Source organism: Schistocerca piceifrons, chromosome 8 (genome assembly GCF_021461385.2).
Source record: "Schistocerca piceifrons isolate TAMUIC-IGC-003096 chromosome 8, iqSchPice1.1, whole genome shotgun sequence".
In the NCBI taxonomy this organism is placed as follows: Eukaryota; Metazoa; Arthropoda; class Insecta; order Orthoptera; family Acrididae; genus Schistocerca; species Schistocerca piceifrons.
The window spans coordinates 245537111-245557194 of NC_060145.1; positions in this window are offsets into that span (position 1 = coordinate 245537111).

The following is a 20084-nucleotide window of genomic DNA, read 5'->3' on the forward strand; positions in this document are numbered from 1 at the left end:
CTGGTAAGACGTACAACAGGGAAAAATAGCGTTGTAAATAAATGCACGAGTGAATGACTAATGGTATTCCCAATAAAAGTTAATATCACTTTCGTGTAATTGGTGACGTTACCGAGTTGATTACCGACGTGCCGTGCTTAGGAAACAGTGGTGGAGGGAAACAGGGTGGGTGGGAGGGGGGGAGGGGGGAGAGGGAAGACACTACTAGCTGTGTGTGTATCCAGAGCCCACGTTGCGACAATCGCCAGGCTTCGGTGCGCTCACGTGTTACGCTACCGGCTGTGGAGACGATTGGGTCCACGGAGTAGCATCAGTCTGGTGCCGGAAGGCGCTGCGTTCGGGCGAACTCGGCGGCAGCGTCGATCACGATTGTGTGCCGAGCGTACGGAGGGAACTCTCTTCGTGAGCATCTACGAGCCTCCTATTACAGCGACTTCGAGGGAATGCCACATCTAACGGCATAGAAGGATCCGGAGGATTTCTTGAGATGCGCATCGGGACGAGCAAAATTTTACGTTGTAGTTTTGGAATGCGCAATCTTCCGCCGCTATCAGGCTTTCGGTTTATGACGGTACTGCACTAAGTTTGTGCTTAGGTCGTTCGAGTCTCCTGGTGGTATTTGATGGTCCCAGGTGCTATCGATGTGCCTCCAGTGGTCACGAATTCGCCAGATTATCGCTGTTACCTACCTCGATTACTGCGAATGCATTTGAGATGCTGCTACATCAGGTAAAAAGTTTGGTTAGTGGAATTCTGGTAGTCAGATGGAGCCAGTTATGTCTACGCTTTCAGAAGTATGGTTCGGCATTTTCACCACATCGTGTTTGAACACTCTGGAATCACTTAACTGCTCCATGTCTTCTGAGCCCTGGATGCACACATCGAAGATCACATACTGGCAATCGTGTTCCAGTAATGTGTTGTCATACAGAAGTCACCTTATCCTCCACAGATGCACTTAACTCTCTTGATGTCCGTGCACATTTCCACAGATAAGCCGTTTTTTACAAGTGGGTGAAGTCTAACAGTTAATTCCTGTCCTTCCGCTTCTTCATTGTATTGGTGTACGAAAAATATCATTAATTTAAACAGTTGTGCTTCTTCGTGTCAAATTAGTTATCTCTTCAGATCCAAATAGATACGAAACTGCTTCACATGCTTTATTGCAATGACACATATTGTAGCCTGGTGAGAGTCACTAATTCACGGCATTGGTTTCAAGGTATCTTTTATGTACTTTGATCACGACTTCAAATCAACTTTCCTCCACTCAGTTTTCCACACTGCAAAGTTGTAAAATGCTGTTGATAATGTGTTAATAAGAGAGGGTCTCAAAGATCACATTATGCTAAGATTGGTCGGTATGCGGTCTGTAACCACTCCACGGAAACAAAAAAATACGTCTCTCTACTAGTCGAAAGTAGCGTTCTGTTCCCAAACTAGCATCAACTGCATTAATCCTTGGGACGATGTCTACCAAATATGGGACTAATGCGACTACTCATTTTGGTACTGCCCCATGATGTAAAACAGCTCCTTTCATTCTCACTGGTACGAGAAGCAGGCGTAGATATTTTTATAAGTAAATTTGCTGATGCCTCCTTAAATATTAGTGCAACTGAAGCCGGTCTCTCTAAATTAATTATCATGCCTCTCATTTGCGGATGTCCTACATACTTAATCCTGTGCAAGTTTCTAAGAGTATTTAGCAAGTAGTTTCAGACCCAACATTATGAGCACATCGTTCTCGTGGTATTTTCGTCATTTTTCGAATGCCAATGAAAAGAAAGTTTGCTGTTGCAGTTTAAAAGTCAAGGTCAGGAATAAAAACGAAAAGAACAGTTGAAATCGCATATTTAGTTTTGTTCACCTGGGGATAATCGGTTTGGTTTAAAACACCCACCATCAGAGCAAGAATTCGAAAAACCCATTAGGTGTCCTCAGAGCAATAGAAGACAATAACTTGTGGCATTACATAGCAGCTCCGGGGCAGGTTCTTCATGTACTCTGAATCCTTAGCCTTTGTTGATTATTATAACCAAAAGCGATTACCTCAAGCAGAACGAAACGATATGGACTGTTACTTTTTGTTTTGATACCAAGTACAATCGCTGAAGCTCCTGCATTATGCTGCAAATTCTTATTTCGCTGTAGATATTGAACACTCATTTAAATCTTTTGGACATGACAGGTTAAATCATCGCGCTGAAACGATATATCCTCAAACTGTACTTTAACGCTTCGCACAGCCTGCGAAAAATAGGTGTCCAGTTCGGATAGAAGTTTAAACACGTCAAACGGTATAGGGAGGATTTCGCTAATGAGCGCAAACAAGTAATGATACACCTCGTTTGCTTGCAGCACTGGAGAGATTGGTGGTCTGCGGAGAACGAGAGGCAGGTCCGTTTCCCCGCGACAAACACCGCAGCCGTGGCTGGCAGTGGACCAGACCGAGCAAGGCCGGCCGGTACTCTAGAAAACCGTCACACGCGCCGCTGGGGCAGCAGCCAACAACGTCTCGCACGCGCATGCGCAAAGCCGCAAGTGGTGATGCCCGCCGCTGCCAGGGTGCGTGACCGTTTAGAGTCCCGCCACTCCCACTACCTGCTCTACGACCGTATTCATTCTCCGTGCATCCCACAACACGACGAATTAATGTCTGGCGTACACCACCAGCACCCCCCCCCCCCCCCACCCCTCCCTCCCGTCTAGGAATGAGGAATGTACTGCCGTGCTCCGGTAACTAAGTTATTCAAGGTGTTCATAATAAATTCCACTTACGACCAGAAGAAGAAGTTGTGTACGTAATGTACGAGTTTGTAACGCACAACAGAGACCTCGTACACGAACAAACGTGTGAGACGTGGTGTGCTAATATCACTCGTTTGCTGGATTCACCATCGAGATCAGTGTTAATCGTCAATAGAAGTAGTAACATTAGCAGTCCAGTATTTAATATTATAACACTGTTCAATGGCAACTGCCGAACTGGATGGAGAACATCGTTGCAAAAGAGACACAGACTGCGTACCGTAAATCGTCAGTCTAGAATTTTACGTGAGCAATTCCTTGGTAAGAATATGTTGATGTCGGTAGTAAATGTAAAATTATCTTGCTCTTTCACAGGATCAGAAGAATATCTCGAGTAGGACTAGAGGTGCTGTGCGTTTACAGATTTGGGTCCTAAGATTTGTTGAAGGGAATCAGTATCTACCGTCAGTGACTGCACCGGGTTTGTTTTTGGTAGAGTAAAAAAACTTCCTTACCGTCTGCAATAACGTAGTGTCTTACGGTAAAAAAAATCGACTGATACCCGCCTCTGTTACAATGTGAACATCAACGCAACACACGTGTACGGATTTGTGCAAGAAAGTCTCGTAATACCTTTCTTGATCCAAGCAGGATGGTTCTAATAAAGGTCAGTTAATATCAGATATTTTTATTTTACATACAAAATATTAATCGCTGTGCTGTTTCCGTCGGGACTGGTTTATAGGTTTCAGAGTGTGATCGCGGAAGGATGCAGTTGTCCCGTCAGCATCAATGTCGTTCCACACACCTCACTGGATGTCTGGAAGGAATCCAGGACGATAAAGACCGGTGAAAATCAAGTATTTCGAGATTAAAGTGTCGGTGCACAATTAAACTTCACTTAAACATCGAGGGTAACACTACGAAATAGTCTAATGTGGTGACTGAAATCCATAACAGGAGAGCTAATAGTATATTGGGTTTCTAGAATTCCGATACTGAACAGAGTGGCTGTTAAGAATCAATCTATGCAACATTAAGAGCTCTGCTCCATTGTTTGGACACTCTGCTAATTCGGCCTGGTGGAACATGTTGAAGGGTTTATGGAACGCATAGGATAGTGTGACACTGATGTCCATAGAATTGTAAATGGTAATCACAGGAGAGAAAGGTGACGTAGTTCTTGCTAAACCATCCTGCCTAAATTTAGAGAAGCGGGGTTTGAGACAGGTTGTACAAATATTCTACCACCTCCATCGTATATCTTGCGTAAAGATATGAAAACAGAGACAAATCGTGAAGGTTACATGGTGTACGGTATCATTTTCTTCTCGCCATACAGGGTCACATAGTTTTGCACACTGTCCAAGGTAGAATTAAGGAATGAAAGAACATATTTTTGAATAGCATACCTATTTAATAGGTTAAGTCGTACGGATGGAAGGAAGCCTTGCCTTTGTGTGACCTTAGAACCACCCGTCAAGCCATTAGAAAAGGAACTATGGCTTAAAGTGGCATTTCCTGCGTACGAAATGCACGGTACATTAAAAATTTTCGTTGATAACTAGAAAAATGTCGTACAGAGAATCAGGAATTGAACTCTGGAGCGTACCTAAGAGTCGTGAGCTGACATTTAGTCGCTAGGTCACGAAGCCAAGTGCTAACGCTTCGGAAGGCGAAGGCATTCACAAGTAAACTAGGAAGCGCAAATACATTCGCACAGCTTGTTTTCACTACTTGCTTGCGAAACTCTGCAGTGGTATCTGATTCAGAGTAGTTAGAACTTTTGTAGTATCCTGTGACGTAAGAACTTGCTGAGTGTTCAACAGTAAAGAATTGAAAAATGTAAGTGACATTAAAATGTCAGCAGGAGCTGACGGTACAAGAAACTGTCTGAAGGTAGGTAGCTACTAAGTTTCTGTCATAAGGACACTAAATGGCTCTAGGTACTGCGACGTTGCCGCTGTTGCCTGTACGAGTAGCTCAGTGACGTGACTGTCCTGCGAGTCTGCACTACCTTCTACTTCGGTATAGAAACTCGGCACGTTAAGTTTATTTTTTCGGAGAGTGGAAACCAATTTATGATGTCAAAACCTATATTGCACCAAGATGGTGTGCATTATAAATATTTGTTGCCATTAGCGTGAAACTGTATTGACTAAGTTCAGCTACGTCTCCACATGCGAATGTTAAAACAACTGTTTCAATATCAGTCCAGTCTTCTTTGCCAGTACGCCAATGCTTCATATGCAATTAGGGCAGCACTACTACTATTGTGTAGCGTTACTGAACATAGTACAGAACTAAGTGTAATTTTAAAAAAGATGCGCTGATCGCCGAGCTGGATTCCCCGAGCACTCCGCGTACGTTGATTTGTTGTCAGATCGATTCAAACCGCTTTCCAACCTTTCAAACTTATTGACAGCACTGAGAAGAAAATCGTAAGCATAATGATTGAAAGATGTGGGGTACAGCCTATTTCCTATAGGTGGTTGAGGGATCTGCTCGACGCGCCGTACTCACATTTGAAAATTCTCGTTGCTATGTTAGTAATTTTAGTTTTTTCCTTTCTTTTGTTTCCTTTATTTCTCTCATCGAGAAAACAGTAAACTACACTACTGGCCATTAAAATTGCTTGCACAGGTACAGCCACCCATGCAGCTTCAACACGATACCACAGTTCATCAAGAGTAGTGACTGGCGTTTTGCGACGAGCCAGTTGCTCGGCCACCATTGACCATACGTTTTGAATTCGTGAGAGATCTGGAGAATATGCTGGCCACGGCAGCAGTCGAACATTTTCTATATCCAGAAAGGCCCGTACAGGACCTGCAACATGCGGTCGTGCATTATCCTGCTGAAATGTAGGGTTTCACAGGGTTCGAATGAAGGGTAGAGCCATTGGTCGTAACACATCTGAAATGTAACGTCCACTGTTCAAAGTGCCGTCAATACGAACAAGAGCTGACCGAGACGAGTAACCAGGGGCACCCCATACCATCATGCCAGGTGATACGTCAGTTTGGCGATGACGAATACACGCTTCCAATGTGCGTTCACCGCGATGTCGCCAAACACGGATACGACCATCATGATGCTGTAAACAGAACCTGGATTCATCCGAAAATATGACGTTTTGCCATTCGTGCACCCAGGTTGGTCGTTGAGAACACCATCGTAGGCGCTCCTGTCTGTGATGCAGCGTCAAGGCTAACCGCAGCCATGGTCTCCGAGCTGATAGTCCATGCTGCTGCAAACGTCGTCGAACTGTTCGTGCAGATGGTTGTTGTCTTGCGAAAGTCCCCATCCGTTGACTCAGGGATCGAGTCGTGGCTGCACGGTCCGTTACAGCCATGCGGATACGTTGCCTGTCATCTCGACTGCAAGTGATACGAGACCGTTGGGATCCAGCACGGCGTTCCGTATTACCCTCCTGAACCCACCGATTCCATATTCTGATAAACAGTCATTGGATCTCGATCAACGCGAGCAGCAATGTGGCGATACGATAAACCGCAATCGCCATAGGCTACAATCCGACCTTTATCAAAGTCGGAAACGTGGTGATACGCATTTCTCCTCCTTACACGAGGCATCACGACAATGTTTCACCAGGCAACGCCGGTCAACTGCTGTTAGTGTATGAGAAATCGGTTGGAAACTTTCCTCATGTCAGCACGTTGTAGGTGTCGCCACCGGCGTCAACATTGTGTGAATGCTCTGAAAAGCAAATCATTTGCATATCACAGCATCTTCTTCCTGTCGGTTAAATTTCGCGTCTGTAGCACGTCATCTTCGTGGTGTAGCAATTTTAATGGCCAGTAGTGTAGAAGCAGATGAATTACAATATTGGCGTTAAAACTCGTATTTTTTCCATATCTCGCTAGTTAACTACGAGGGGACATCAGTAATTATGGTACAGATTATTATGGCACGCCAAGTAACTTTTGTTAAAGAAAAGAAGGAAGACTGGAGTTCAGCTTCTCGCCGATATTAAGGTCATTAGAGACGGCGCACCGGCTCAGATTGTTTAGAGGATGGGCAAAGAAAGCGACCGTGTCTTGTTAAAGAAAATATCCCGGCATTTGCCTTGAGCGATTTAGGGAAATCACGGAAAACCTAAACCTGGATGACCGGATGCAGATTTCAAACTCCGTCCTCCCGGCTGAGTGTCCAGTGTGCTAACTACCGATCCGTCTAGGTCGATAATTTATGTCGAATGTTGCACCACACTTCAAATGGACACATATTCATGACACTATATTTAGCATAGTCGTCAAGTCACTGTAAACAACGGTCCGAGTGCTCTACCATTCGTTCAGTTTTTTGAAGATAGAAACCCGGTTCTTCGGTAGGGAGCCATCCGAAAACGGTTGAGTGGGCGTCCTCATCGTTTGGAGACCTCATTTCTCCCGCAGTTTCTTTCAGCTTGCCGAAAATACGGAAACAACATGGTGCAAGATCTGGGCTTTACGATCAGTATCACCAACGTCTACGCAGTTTTGGTTCATACACCGCGAGAATGTGTCGGCGAAGTTGTGTGCGAGTTGCACGTTACTCACACATAAATCGCATTGTCAGGCACACTTCAGTTTTGGTGTGCGTTTCCAGTTGCTGCGACACCTCAGTCCTGTTGATTCTCAAGATATAAGACGCTATACAGACGAATTATCACATCCGAGTGCGAAGTCCCTCAGGTCAGATAGTGAGTCTGTGCTAAAATTATCGAAATAAACAAAGGAGGTTTTACTTAATGAAATGAAGCTACATTAAAGGGTATCTCAAAGAAAGAGAAACTTTTTCTCTAGCATGGTGGACCCACGTGGCTTCCATTGACGCATCGTATCCAAATTATACATCACACCTCACATGTCTCGTATAGCAGTACTGACATCTAAGCCAGTATTTGGTTTGTTGCTCGTAGAAAGCACGTTCCGAAATGTGCGTGCAAGGGAACCAATAAAACCTGTTCGTATTCCTACACAGACGTCGACATCATGTTCCCGCCTGTCCCAAAAATGTTATTGCTGAAATGGCTCTGAGCACTATGGGGCTTAACATCTATGGTCATCAGTCCCCTAGAACTTAGAACTACTTAAACCTAACTAACCTAAGGACAGCACACAACACCCAGCCATCACGAGGCAGAGAAAATCCCTGACCCCGCCGGGAATCGAACCCGGGAACCAGGGTGCGGGAAGCGAGAACGCTACCGCACGACCACGAGATGCGGGCTTATTGCTGAAACTAATAAGCTACGCACCAAGACATATAATTATTAGGCCAGCACCCATCATCTTGTAACATGAGGTGACCAAGTAAGTATTCCGCGCCCGTAACGAGGATGAGATATCGAGTCAGTTATCCGTTCGCCACGGCATTTACGACGCACCCCACTTAGTGGGGGGATGGTGTAACATAACTGAAGGTCCTTCGCTTAGTAACAATTTTGTCCGTTCCTTCATCGCGCAACACACGGAGATTATGATCTGTAATTTGCTTTATGTCTTCCTCGCTCTGCTACGTCCTTACACCTAACAAAATATAATATACGAGAATTCTCATCGATGCTGACAGACCAATCGACTAGGACGATGATAAAATACCGAAACAAAAATGGCTGTTTTATTCTCTGACTTCGATTGTGTTGATTCTGATATTGTTAATGCTACATGTACCACTATTCGTTAACGTGCTTACAGACAGGGGAGGCGCATGTTTGGACTATGATGACGTCAAATAGAAGTAAATCATTCACAAGTCCTTCTTTATTTGCTGTAGGGTATGAACATGATATTATTCTACTCCCATTGTAAGCTAAAATGTCTTCTGCTCTGAAGTGTCCCTGCTAAGGGATACGTTAGACATTATTCCCTCTTCTCGTACAGCAGGAGTTCATTTTCAGTGCCTCATTTTCAGCGGTGATTCCGTCTCTCAAATTTGGGAAATTACTGGTTGACTTCGTGCATCAATTCTTCAGTGTGGGTTATCAGTCTTCTGGCTGGTTTGATACAACCCGCCAAGACTTCCTCCACTATGTCAACCTCTTCATCTTAGGGTAAAGCTTGAGCCACTGTCCTTAAATATTTGTTGGCCATATTCCCTACACCTTTCATCCTCCACAGCTCATCTTTCTTGTGTATGTTCTTCACTTGTTTATCACCTCTACGTTTCTGCAGAGAATCTCACTATTTATCAACACACATGACTTTCAACATCCTACTATGCAGTAGAACTGAAATTTTTCGATGCTCTTCCTTTCCGATTATCCGACGGTACATGTCTCACTCCCACGCAGGGCTGTGCTCCAAACTTACAAACTCAGAATTTATTCTTCAAATAAACAGATTTGATAGTAGTAAACTAGTATTGGCCAGAAATGCTCAACATCATGTTTTCCTGTGCAAGTCTGCTTCTACTTAGTCGCACCAAGTGCTCTTTTGCTTCCCAGGTATCACAATTTCTTCACATTGTTACTTCGTGGTGCCAAATTTTGGTTTTACATTTATCGCATATCGTATTTCTACAACTCCTCTCTGCTTTCGTCGTTCAAGGGCCTACTTTGAATTACTATCAGTCCATATTCTGTACTCATTAGAGTATTCACTCCATACGGTACGTGCTGTAACTCATCTTCACTTTCATAATGCTATGATTGATAACCTTTCGCCTTGAATTCAATCTCATTTCCGAACCTTCGGTGTGTGGGCTGAACAGCAGGGATGAAAGACTGCATCCGAGTGCTTTATCAGTGGTCTTCCAATTTTATTTTTCTCACTTATTGTTATACATATTATAAAATAACCATCTTTCCCTATTGTTTCCACACATTTTCCTGAAAATTTCGAATCCCTTACACCGTTTTACGGCATCGGACACTTTTCCTAGTCTAGAATGTGTCTTGAGTTTTCTTAAGTCTTGTTTCCATTAGCAAGTGAAATGTCATTTCCTAAATCCAAATTCATCTTCAGCTAAGTGATCATCTGTTTTCTTTCCCATTCTTTTACATGTTATTAACGTCATCGGATTCGATGCTAGGGCTCGTAAGTTAGATGGTTGTCGCACTTAAATGCTCTTGCTGTCTTCAGTCTTATGTGGACGATATTTTCTCGAAAGTGTCATCGTCTATCTCATAATTCTTAGATTTTACTAATCAACTTGTCTCATCGTTTAGCTGCAACATCCCTTGATGATTTCAGAAATTCCGAAGGACCGTTTTCTATGGCTGTCACGTTATTTAACTGGAAGTCTTTCAAAGCTCTTTTTCATGTTGGACCCATATGTTCTCTGCAGCAATTCATCGATCACATCGAAGTCTTTAAAGTACTCTTTCTATCTACCACGAGTCTCCTTTCCGTTTAAAAGTCAAAGTTCCTCTTTCGGTCTTAATGATGAAGCTTTTTTTAAATCACAGTGAAGGTTGTTTCGACTTTCCTATATGCTGACTCAGTCCCTCAGCCGAACATTCTGTTTCCGATTTCTTCGAACTTTTTCTACAGCCATTTCGCCTTAATTTCCTCAGGCGAACATTCGTTTTCCGATTTCTTCAAACTTTTTCTACAGCCATTTGGACTCAGTTTCCTACCTACTAATGATTAACGAGAGTTTTATGTTACTGTATTTCTGTATTATACTGAATAATTTTGTACTTCCTTCTCCCTCAATCAACTGTAGAATTTCTTGTATTATCCAAGGTGTCCTGGCAGTTTCCCTCACTGTAACTCTATCTGTCCACCCAACTTCCGTGATTCACCGTTGTAGAGACTCCCTGTTCCTCTTCAACTCTACTCCGTACTGTGGCTTTGAATGTAGCTACATCTACAGAATTAAATAGCTTCAAAAGGAACTACTCATTTTCCAGAACTGCAGTGTCCTACTTCTTTCCTCATTGATTCTTCCGGATAATTCACTTAAACTGCATCCTGCATTTCAACTTCACAAATTGTGACCAGAGTCTTAGCCTGTTCCTAGTTACGCCTCACAATCCAATATTTGATATCGGAATATGTGTCTGACAGAGGTGGAATAGAGCTGGTTTCTTCCCGTTCTCCAAGCATTTTCGAAGCATATCTTCTCTACTTGTGACTCCTGAAAAGCGCATTTGCTATTGCCAGCTGAAATTTGTTGCAGGACTGAGTCAGCCCTTGTCCCTTCTTATTCCTACTATCGAGCTCATATTGTACCGTCGCAGTCTTCCGTACCTTCCTCTGCTACAGCGTACTAACTGCGCAATTACGCATGGATCTTAGGTTATCAAATTTCTTTACATACCGCATTACATGTTCAATAGCCATATATCTATCTCTCCCTCTTCATCTTCTGCTTGTGACATCGGCACACACAGTCAGCTACATTTGCTGGCATTAGTTTGTTGTCGATTCTGATGAGAACAGTCCTATCACTCAACTGTTGACAGTAAATCTCTGAGCCGCACTTCCCAACCAAAGGAAGCCTTCTCACGTTGAACATTTACCTGCTACTGTTGAATATTCCTGCACATTCGTCTGAACAGAAATATTTACCTTCATTCCATGTCATTTTTCAAGTTTTATTTGTTTAGATGGGAGGCAGAAGAGTATTGGCTTTGAATGTCCATATTTTAAAAATAAAAGAAGGATTGCTCCTTACTTCCTAGGGATCTTCCGCACAGGAGTTTTTTAGGCTCAATTTCTTATCTACATATATCGGTTAATTAAAGACACATACTGTCACCAGTTTGTATAGTGACGTTTGTCTCTGTTACTATCATTACCTTCAGTTCAAAAGCCAAAAGTCTATGTTTATTTTAGGCGTATAGAGTGAGCTTTTGGAAATTGTTACTAGTGCAGGTATGATTTTGCGCTGAATTTCCGCAACAGCTTAAAATTGACCACTCGAGCTCATGGTGCAGTATATGGCGGTCCACATAGATTTGTAGTGTTTAATCTTGGCTCTCCAAGTTCCTCGGAGGCTGCGCTGCTGGACTTGTAGATCTTACCGTCGTAGGACAGGTCTTATAGCTGACATACCGGAAGTTTCGTAGGGACTTCGCTCATTTATTTCTGCAGAAACATTCAACGAATATAATGTGTTTCGGGACACAGTTCTTCTCAACGGTTCATTGTTTTGTGCCACATGCCCAAGAAATGAATGCGTAGAATTTTTTTACAAATATTTTGGAAGTGGACGCGTCTCACATGCAATATTGTAGGTTACTGGGTCAGTGATGGTTAATTCGAAATGTGATGTAAGGTTGTTTTTATTTTGTCTCGAACTCGCTAACTTTTTATTCTGTTTACATTTTTATCGTAATTTCAGTCGAATAGCTTCGTAGAGGTATTACTAATTTTCTGAAAATGAACAGTTAAGGCATATCTTTCAAGACATTGTTTTATTGAAACTGATAGATGCTCCATTATCACCACAGTTTTAAGTCGTGCTTGTAACACAGAGATTCATTGAATGATGACAAATTGTTGTAGCTTCTAGCAAGTATTATGCTATTTTGACACATGCATGTACATTTCATTATAATTTTATGTCCGAATTTTTTTTTATCCTCTCGCACGATGTCCACCAGCATTTATACTGAAAGAAGCTATTGTTTCGAAATAAATTGCTTATCTCTTCAGGAAGATAGCCATTTAAGTACATTAGTGTTTCTGAAGAAGATTGTTAAAGTGATCGTTAAAAGGAAGTGTACACAGCAAGAATGAATCTTGTGTTATGATAGTCCAGGTGGAGAATCGAAGAGCAATGATAAGGAGAACGATTGTTAAATGTACATATTGAGAATAGTCATCAGTACTGAGTTCTTTCGAAAATTTCTCCTATGTCTTCGTTGTTACTCAGAATTACGGTTGTCAGTTATTTTCAGCAGTGTTACAATGCAAGCAGTCTGATGATAAACACATATATCTGCTGTTGTTGTCTGGGATTCGACGTGTATGCACACCGGTTGACACTCGATTCAGAGGAACCTGTAAAAGCACTTCTGTTTGACAAAAGTCGAACAGCGATTTCTCTCATTTTATTTTTCCCGAGCGGAAGGCAATTAAGTTTTGATGAACCTTTCAGTTAATAAGGAAAATGAAAAACAGACTCGTCCCGAGTTCACGTTAATTACTTTGTCGTCAATGCCAGCAGGGCATCCTCGACCTTGTCCTCAGCAGGAGGCCTTGTAAACCTGTTACTGCAAAACCGTTGGCCATTATCCAGGCAGTACTGGCGCCGGGCGTCCATTTCCTGCTCGCAGTGACACAGCTATTAGAATCACCTCGCTCTCTCTGGTATCAGGTCGCCTATTATGGCCGAATGATAGAGCATGGAGATGAAAACACTGCGCTCACTTACATCGATGTCTTCGGCAAGTTAAAGGACAGCATTTCTTGTGTGACTTTCAGTACATCGAGTACCATAAAGGCCACCTATACAAAAGATGTGACGACGTGTGTTTGATGTATGTTTTACAAGCGCGTCAACAACTCCGTCATAACAACAGACTGTCTGCCGCATAATTCTTTAAGAGCGAAATGATAAGTAACAAGCTAGAAATGATCATAAAACAATGTATTATGAGACTCATCTACACACACACAAATTTCATCTTACTGACCCTACATCGGCAGAAAGAACCGCAGTCTACCATCTAAAAACTGATCCCCACGTTATAATCCTGCCTGCAGATAACGACTCCACCATTGTTGTTTTGAACCACAAGGATTACCTGGTAGAAGGACTCTGCTAGCTGTCAGATACTTCTACCTACAAACCTTGCCAAAGTAACTCAATTCCAGAAACCCAGCAGGATCTCCTCAAATCCTTAGACTCATCCCAGAACCTCTCCCCAGAGTCCATCTCTCTGTTCACCCCTACCACTCTCCGCACTCCCACCTTATACATCCTTGCTGACGTCTATGAACTGAACCACTCAGGATATCCCATTGTGGTTGGTTACGGTGCCCCCACTGACAGAATCTCTGCTCTCTTAGACAAACACCTTCAACCTATTAGACGGAACCTATATGAGGGAGGTATAAGACACCAACCATTTCATCCACCGACTCTCCACAGTACGTGTCCCTTTGCCACACAATGCTTACTCATCACTATTGATGCCACCCTCCTTTACACTAATAACCCTAGTGCCGATGGCCTTACCACTATATAGCACTAACTTTCCCAACGCCCGAGGAATTCCAACCCAAAAACCTCCTTCCTAGTCGCTATGTCCTACTATACCCTCAGCCACAATTACTTCTCCTTTGAAGGCATTACCTACAAACAAGTCTACAAGTCTGCGATACGGCTATGGGCGCTCCCATGACACCATTTTAATGCCTTGGTTCCACATAGCAAACTTCTTAAGTACGTGGAACAGAACTCCCCCTTCTGGGTGCGACGTTGCTCTATTTCTTTCAGAAATTAGAAGTGTTCTGACCCATACTAGGTGACGCAGGTAAGGCAATCCACCAAGCATATATCAAAAACGAAGAAATAGGTCGACGTTCAGTTTTCGGCAAGTTATCACAGAAAATGTGTCGAATTATCTGACTTGTGTAAGTAACTTAATACACTACTTGATCAGACGTATGCGGACAGTGGACAGTGGGGTTTGTACTCGGTTAATCTTTACAATGGGTAGAACTCTGATTTGTCTGAATGTCTGTGGAGGAGTGGCAGATCATTGTATCTCAAGAGTCGGAAGGAGGGATGGTCTGGTGCGAAGTCGACCCAGCCCGTCCCAAAGGTGTTCCATTTGGTACGTATTGGGACTCTGGGCCGGCCAGTCCATTTCCTTGGCAATCAAAGCTTCCTCTTATTGGAAATACTATTTTGACACGATTTCATCTCTTATTCGTACGAAAGAAATTAACGATATACGAACACCGCATAGTTCTAACTCTCTCCTGAGCACGAATCACAGGATACTACAATACCCCTTACTTTTGTATCGAGTATTTCACTCACATAACTGTGCATGATACTAATAACTTCATCCCGTCCTTTATTCCCTACATGTTCAGCCTAAGTGTAAAATATTGCTTCTCTGTTAGACCTCGATGAAAGCTGAAATAGCAAAACGATAATTCCTTGAAAAGCAGTGAAGACCTTTTGACAAACAGGAATTTCACCCATCATTTTATTTGATTCTTACAGTAAATCGCAAAGAGAAATCTCTGGCACTGGAATCATCATACCTAGGCCTTCTATGAGCAATTAATGTCACCGAAATTTAGCTGGTGTAACAGGAAGATTTGTCGTTCCAGTCACCCCTAAAAACTGATAAGCTCTCCTCTTTCGTGGGACTGATTTGTTTGAAACATGAAAAAAATGAGCATTTTGTGTCTCTGCCTAACTCATGAGACACACCGTGCAAACGTTACTCATACTGTCATTTTTCTCGATTTAGTTGATTCATTAACAGATGGCATCTCACCTTCACACTTTGATGTTCCACACATTTTAAAGATCCTAAGAGGATCTTCGAACTATACACTATTGTTGTCCAAAGCAACTGGAACTCAACCGATCTTGTCTACATCCGCAGCCCGATTACCTAGCAGGTGTATTTGAAATAGCTGAGGCACACCTTTGACTTGCCACATTCTTACCGTGAGAAGATCGTCTTAGAACGTTCTTTCCGTTACCATTGAAAGTGAAATCGTCTGTATGTCGGTGCCTTCCTACGGTATTTCAAAGTCATTTCAACTGCCTTGTGGTACCGATGGCTGGCCATCAGAATTTTCCATAAACTCATTTTTTAATAAAATGGACTTACCCCATTTTTCCGTGGGGTCTTCATATTGTATTTGCTGCCTTATAGACGCTGCTTTATGACGTGGTGGGTTGTCGTCGTGACAAAACCTTCCTCTCCGAATACTGCTCTACTTTACGCAGTGCACAGTACTGCAGAATGTGTCCTTATTCATCTGCACTTAAAAGTTTCTTAGGTGCGGTAAAGGGACCACACCCCAACCACGACAACTCACTCTTCCTCACTTCACCGTTGTCACTACACCGGTCGCAGGTTCGAATCCTGCCTCAGGCATGGATGTGTGTGATGTCCTTAGTTTAGTTAGGTTTAAGTAGTTCTAAGTTCTAGGGGACTGATGACCACAGCTGTTAAGTCCCATAGTGCTCAGAGCCGTTGTCACTACACAAGATGACAGGTGACGCTCTCCAGGCTTTTGCCAAATCCAAACCCCTTCATCGAACTGCCAGAGAGCGTAGCGTGATTCATCATTAGAAATCATTCGTTTTCAGTCATCTGCTGCCCAGTGTCGTCACTTTTTATGTCAACTCAAGTGACTCGTAGTACTGGCTACAGATATGTGTGACTTATGAGGAGCTGCTCGACCAAAGCACAGCAATGCTTTTAACCGCTTACGCACACTCATAGTGATAGCTGGAATGGTGGTAGCAGTGTAGCGCTGGTGAAACTCACAAATGATTCTCTCTCTGCTGACTTCACGCGATTTTTACAACCACCTTCTGCCGTGTTCGACTGTCCCTGTCTGTCATTACACGAGGCCTGCTGGTGCTCGATTTAGTCACACAGCTCTTCTGACCGTCCTTTTCTGTTGTTACTGTTTCTCTTTGGCAACCCAATACTTCTCACTTCCTATGGTGACATTTAGCAGTAAATTTCAGGCTACACAGGAGTGTTCGGACGCTTTTGATAAGATAGCGTATAGCTGTCGTATTGACACCGACATTTATCACACAGGAAATAATCTTCGATGCGTACTTCAGAATCATAATAGGTATGGAAATCGATAAAACACCAAGAAGCTAAGAGAGCTGTAAACCGCTGTCCCGTCCTCAGATAAAGTGGTCCCCCAGACGTCCGTCTTAGAGTTCCAAATTCTGCAAACAGGAGAGGTGAATTTACACATCAATCTGTGCTCTGCAGTTTCAGCGGGCAGTGCGATCAATCGAACTGCTCGTAAAGTTACTGACACATTCACACAGGGCGGTAACTAAATAGAACTAGTGTGTTTCTAGGCTATTAAAGTAATTCCCATACAGGGTGGTCAGTACCAATTTAAAAACTGTAAGTGGGCTATTTAGGTTTTTATCTGGGTAACGCCATGTAGCGCTCTATATGAAAATCACTGTGCTGTGTGCAGTCTGTGGCTGGTTTACATTGTAGGAATTTGCTATTGTAGTGTTGGGCAGTTGGATGTTAACAGCGCGTAGCGTTGCGCAGTTGGAGGTGAGCCGCCAGCAGTTGTGGATGTAGGGAGAGAGATGGCGGAGTTTTGAGAGCGGATGATCTGGACGTGTGTCCGTCAGAGACAGTAAATTTGTAAGACTGGATGTCATGAACTGATATATATATATATATATATATATATATATATATATATAATGACTTTTGATCACTATTAAGGTAAATATATTGTTTGCTCTCTATCAAAATCTTTCGTTTGCTAACTGTGCCTATCAGTAGTTAGTGCCGTCAGTAGTTAGAATCTTTTATTTGGCTGGCAGTATTGGAGCTCGCTTTATTGCAGTAGTTTGAGTAATGAAGATTTTTTTGCGGTAAGTGATTCATGAAAGGTATAGGTTATTGGTAGTAAGGGCCATTCTTTTGTAGGGATTATTGAAAGTCAGACTGCGTTGTGCCAAAAATATTGTGTGTCAGTTTATTGATGATCAGAATAAATAAAGAGAGAAATATCTGAGTACGTTCAGTTTTGCTCAGCTGTTTGAAAATCAAATAACGTTAAGAGGTTTATCAGCACAGTAATTCACTAATTTTTCTAAGGGAACGTCATAAAACTTCTAAGAGTGTTGTAGGGTTGGTTGTGGCGATAAGTATTTGTTAATGAAAAAATTGGACACACGTTGCACCGTACCCGAGTTAATTAGCACACAATGTAGCCATTCAGGCCGTTTTGCGGGCAAATGCAAGCAACCCGCCAGTAACGGTGTCATCAAACGTGTTCTTCGTTTGATTTCCTAAAATCGAACAACACGGCCATCAAGTATTGGAGATGCGACGGAAGTAAGGATCTAACCCGAGACAAAGGCTCTGCTGTCTGTCCGCTACTCTGTGAGACCGACTCGCACTAATTCAATTTAACCTTCCGATTGACTACGTGCGGAAAAGATGCAACAGACCGAATTTTTTTCTTGACAGTTATTTCCCAGGATAAAGTGTCCTGCAAACCCCCTTACAATCATTTCAGACTGTTTCTCGCCACCCTGTATAAAAGCGGATACAATTTTACCCCCTCAAGGACGAGTTTGTGTAAAATTAAAATATTCTCATTTGGTAAAGATGTGGCTGTGTAAGAGTACCTCTTTCGCACCAAAAAATAAAAAAAATTAAACTTTACCCCCGCGGTGAGCTGAAATAACAAAGTTCTTCTCCAAGCGTGGAGAGTTCGTCAAGCCGGCCACTGTGACCGAGCAGTTCTAGGGGCTTTAGTCCGGAACCGCGCTGCTGCTACGGTCGCAGGTTCGAATCCTGCCTCGGGCATGGATGTGTGTGATGTCCTTAGGTTAGTTAGTTTTCATTAGTTCTAAGTCTAGGAGACTGATGACCTCAGATGTTTAGTCCCTTAGTGCTTAGAGCCATTTGAACCACTTTTGAGAATTCGTCAAAATCGTGCGACGTCTGCCTCATAAACCTTCGATTCTTTGGAAGATGACTGAAGTAACCATCAGCCAAACGTCGATCCATTTCGGTTAATTCATCCGGCTGAAAACAACAAAACTCTTTGTTCTTAAAGCACAAGTATCTCAAAAAACGTACATTTGCAGAACTGCAGCAGTTACACAGAAAAAAATGTTTCCTCTTGCTCCCAAACCTAGGTTCACGATCTCTTTCGCATTTTATACAGTATGCAGGTAAGTGATCATAGTCGTTTGTAGTTCTGTTATTTATCCCGTTCAGATTTAAGGTCAGAACAATGAAGGTAATTACTGCGTCTAATGTTGACAGTTATGTAAACTTTTATTTCTTCTGATCAGTAATGAGTTTTAAAAAAATCAAAACACTATGCTCGCACTGCAACGCTTGCTGTCGCTTGAGACAGTTCTCTCTAGAATACCATTGTTTCGTTGCTGAGGGATTGTTGCTATCACACGGGTAACGATTGCTTTTACCCTCAGCATTCTCACTGTTCGCAATTCACAAACCGTAGGGCAGTTTTCCTCCAACGAATTTAGATGTCAGGAAAAGAGAAACAGTCGCACAGTTGTCACTTGTGCTGCCCTCTGTCGTCCTGCGGTTGAGAATGGATAGACTAGGGTGGAAAGCTGCATGGTCGTGTGACTAGGGCCGCCCGTCGGGTAGACCGTTCGCCGGGTGCAGGTCTTTCGATTTGACGCCACTTCGGCTACTTACGCGTCGATGCGGATAAAATGGTGATGATTAGGACAACACAACACCCAGTCCCTGAGCGGAGAAAATCTCCGAACAAGCCGGGAATCGAACCCGGGTCCTTAGGATTCACACTATGTCACTGACCCTACGACTTATCTTAGAAGAAAGATTAAGGAAAGGCAAACCTACATTTCTAGTATTTGTAGACTTAGAGAAAGCTTTTGACAATGTTGACTGGAATACTCTCTTTCAAATTCTGAAGGCGGCAGGGGTAAAATACAGGGAGCGAAAGGCTATTTACAATTAGTACAGAAAGCAAATGGCAGTTATAAGAGTCGAGGGACATGAAAGGGAAGCGGTGGTTGGGAAGGGTATGAGACAGAGTTGTAGCCCCTCTCCTATGCTATTCAATCTATATATTGAGCAAGCAGTAAAGGAAACGAAAGAAAAGTTCAGAGTAAGTATTAAAACCCGTGGAGGAGAAATAAAAACTTTGAGATTCGCCGATGAGATTGTAATTCTGTCAGAGACAGCAAAGGACTTGGAAGAGCAGTTGAACGGAATGGACAGTATCTTGAAAGGAAGGTATAAGATAAACATCAACAAAAGCAAAACGAGGTTAATGGAATGTAGTCGAATTAAATCGGGTGATGCTGCGGGAATTAGGTTAGGAAATGAGACACTTAAAGTAGTAAAGGGGTTTTGCTATTTGGGGAGCAAAATAACTGATGATGGTCAAAGTAGAGAGGATATGAAATATAGAGTGGCAATGGCAAGGAAAGCGTTTCTAAAGAAGGGAAATTTGTTAACATCGAGTATTGATTTAAGTGTCAGGAAGACGTTTCTGAAAGTATTTGTATGGAGTGTAGTCATGTATGGAAGTGAAACATGGACGATAAATAGTTTAGACAAGAAGAGAATAGAAACTCTCGAAATGTGGTGCTACAGAAGAATGCTGAAGATTAGATGGGTAGGTCACATAACTAATGAGGAGGTATTGAATAGAATTGGGGAG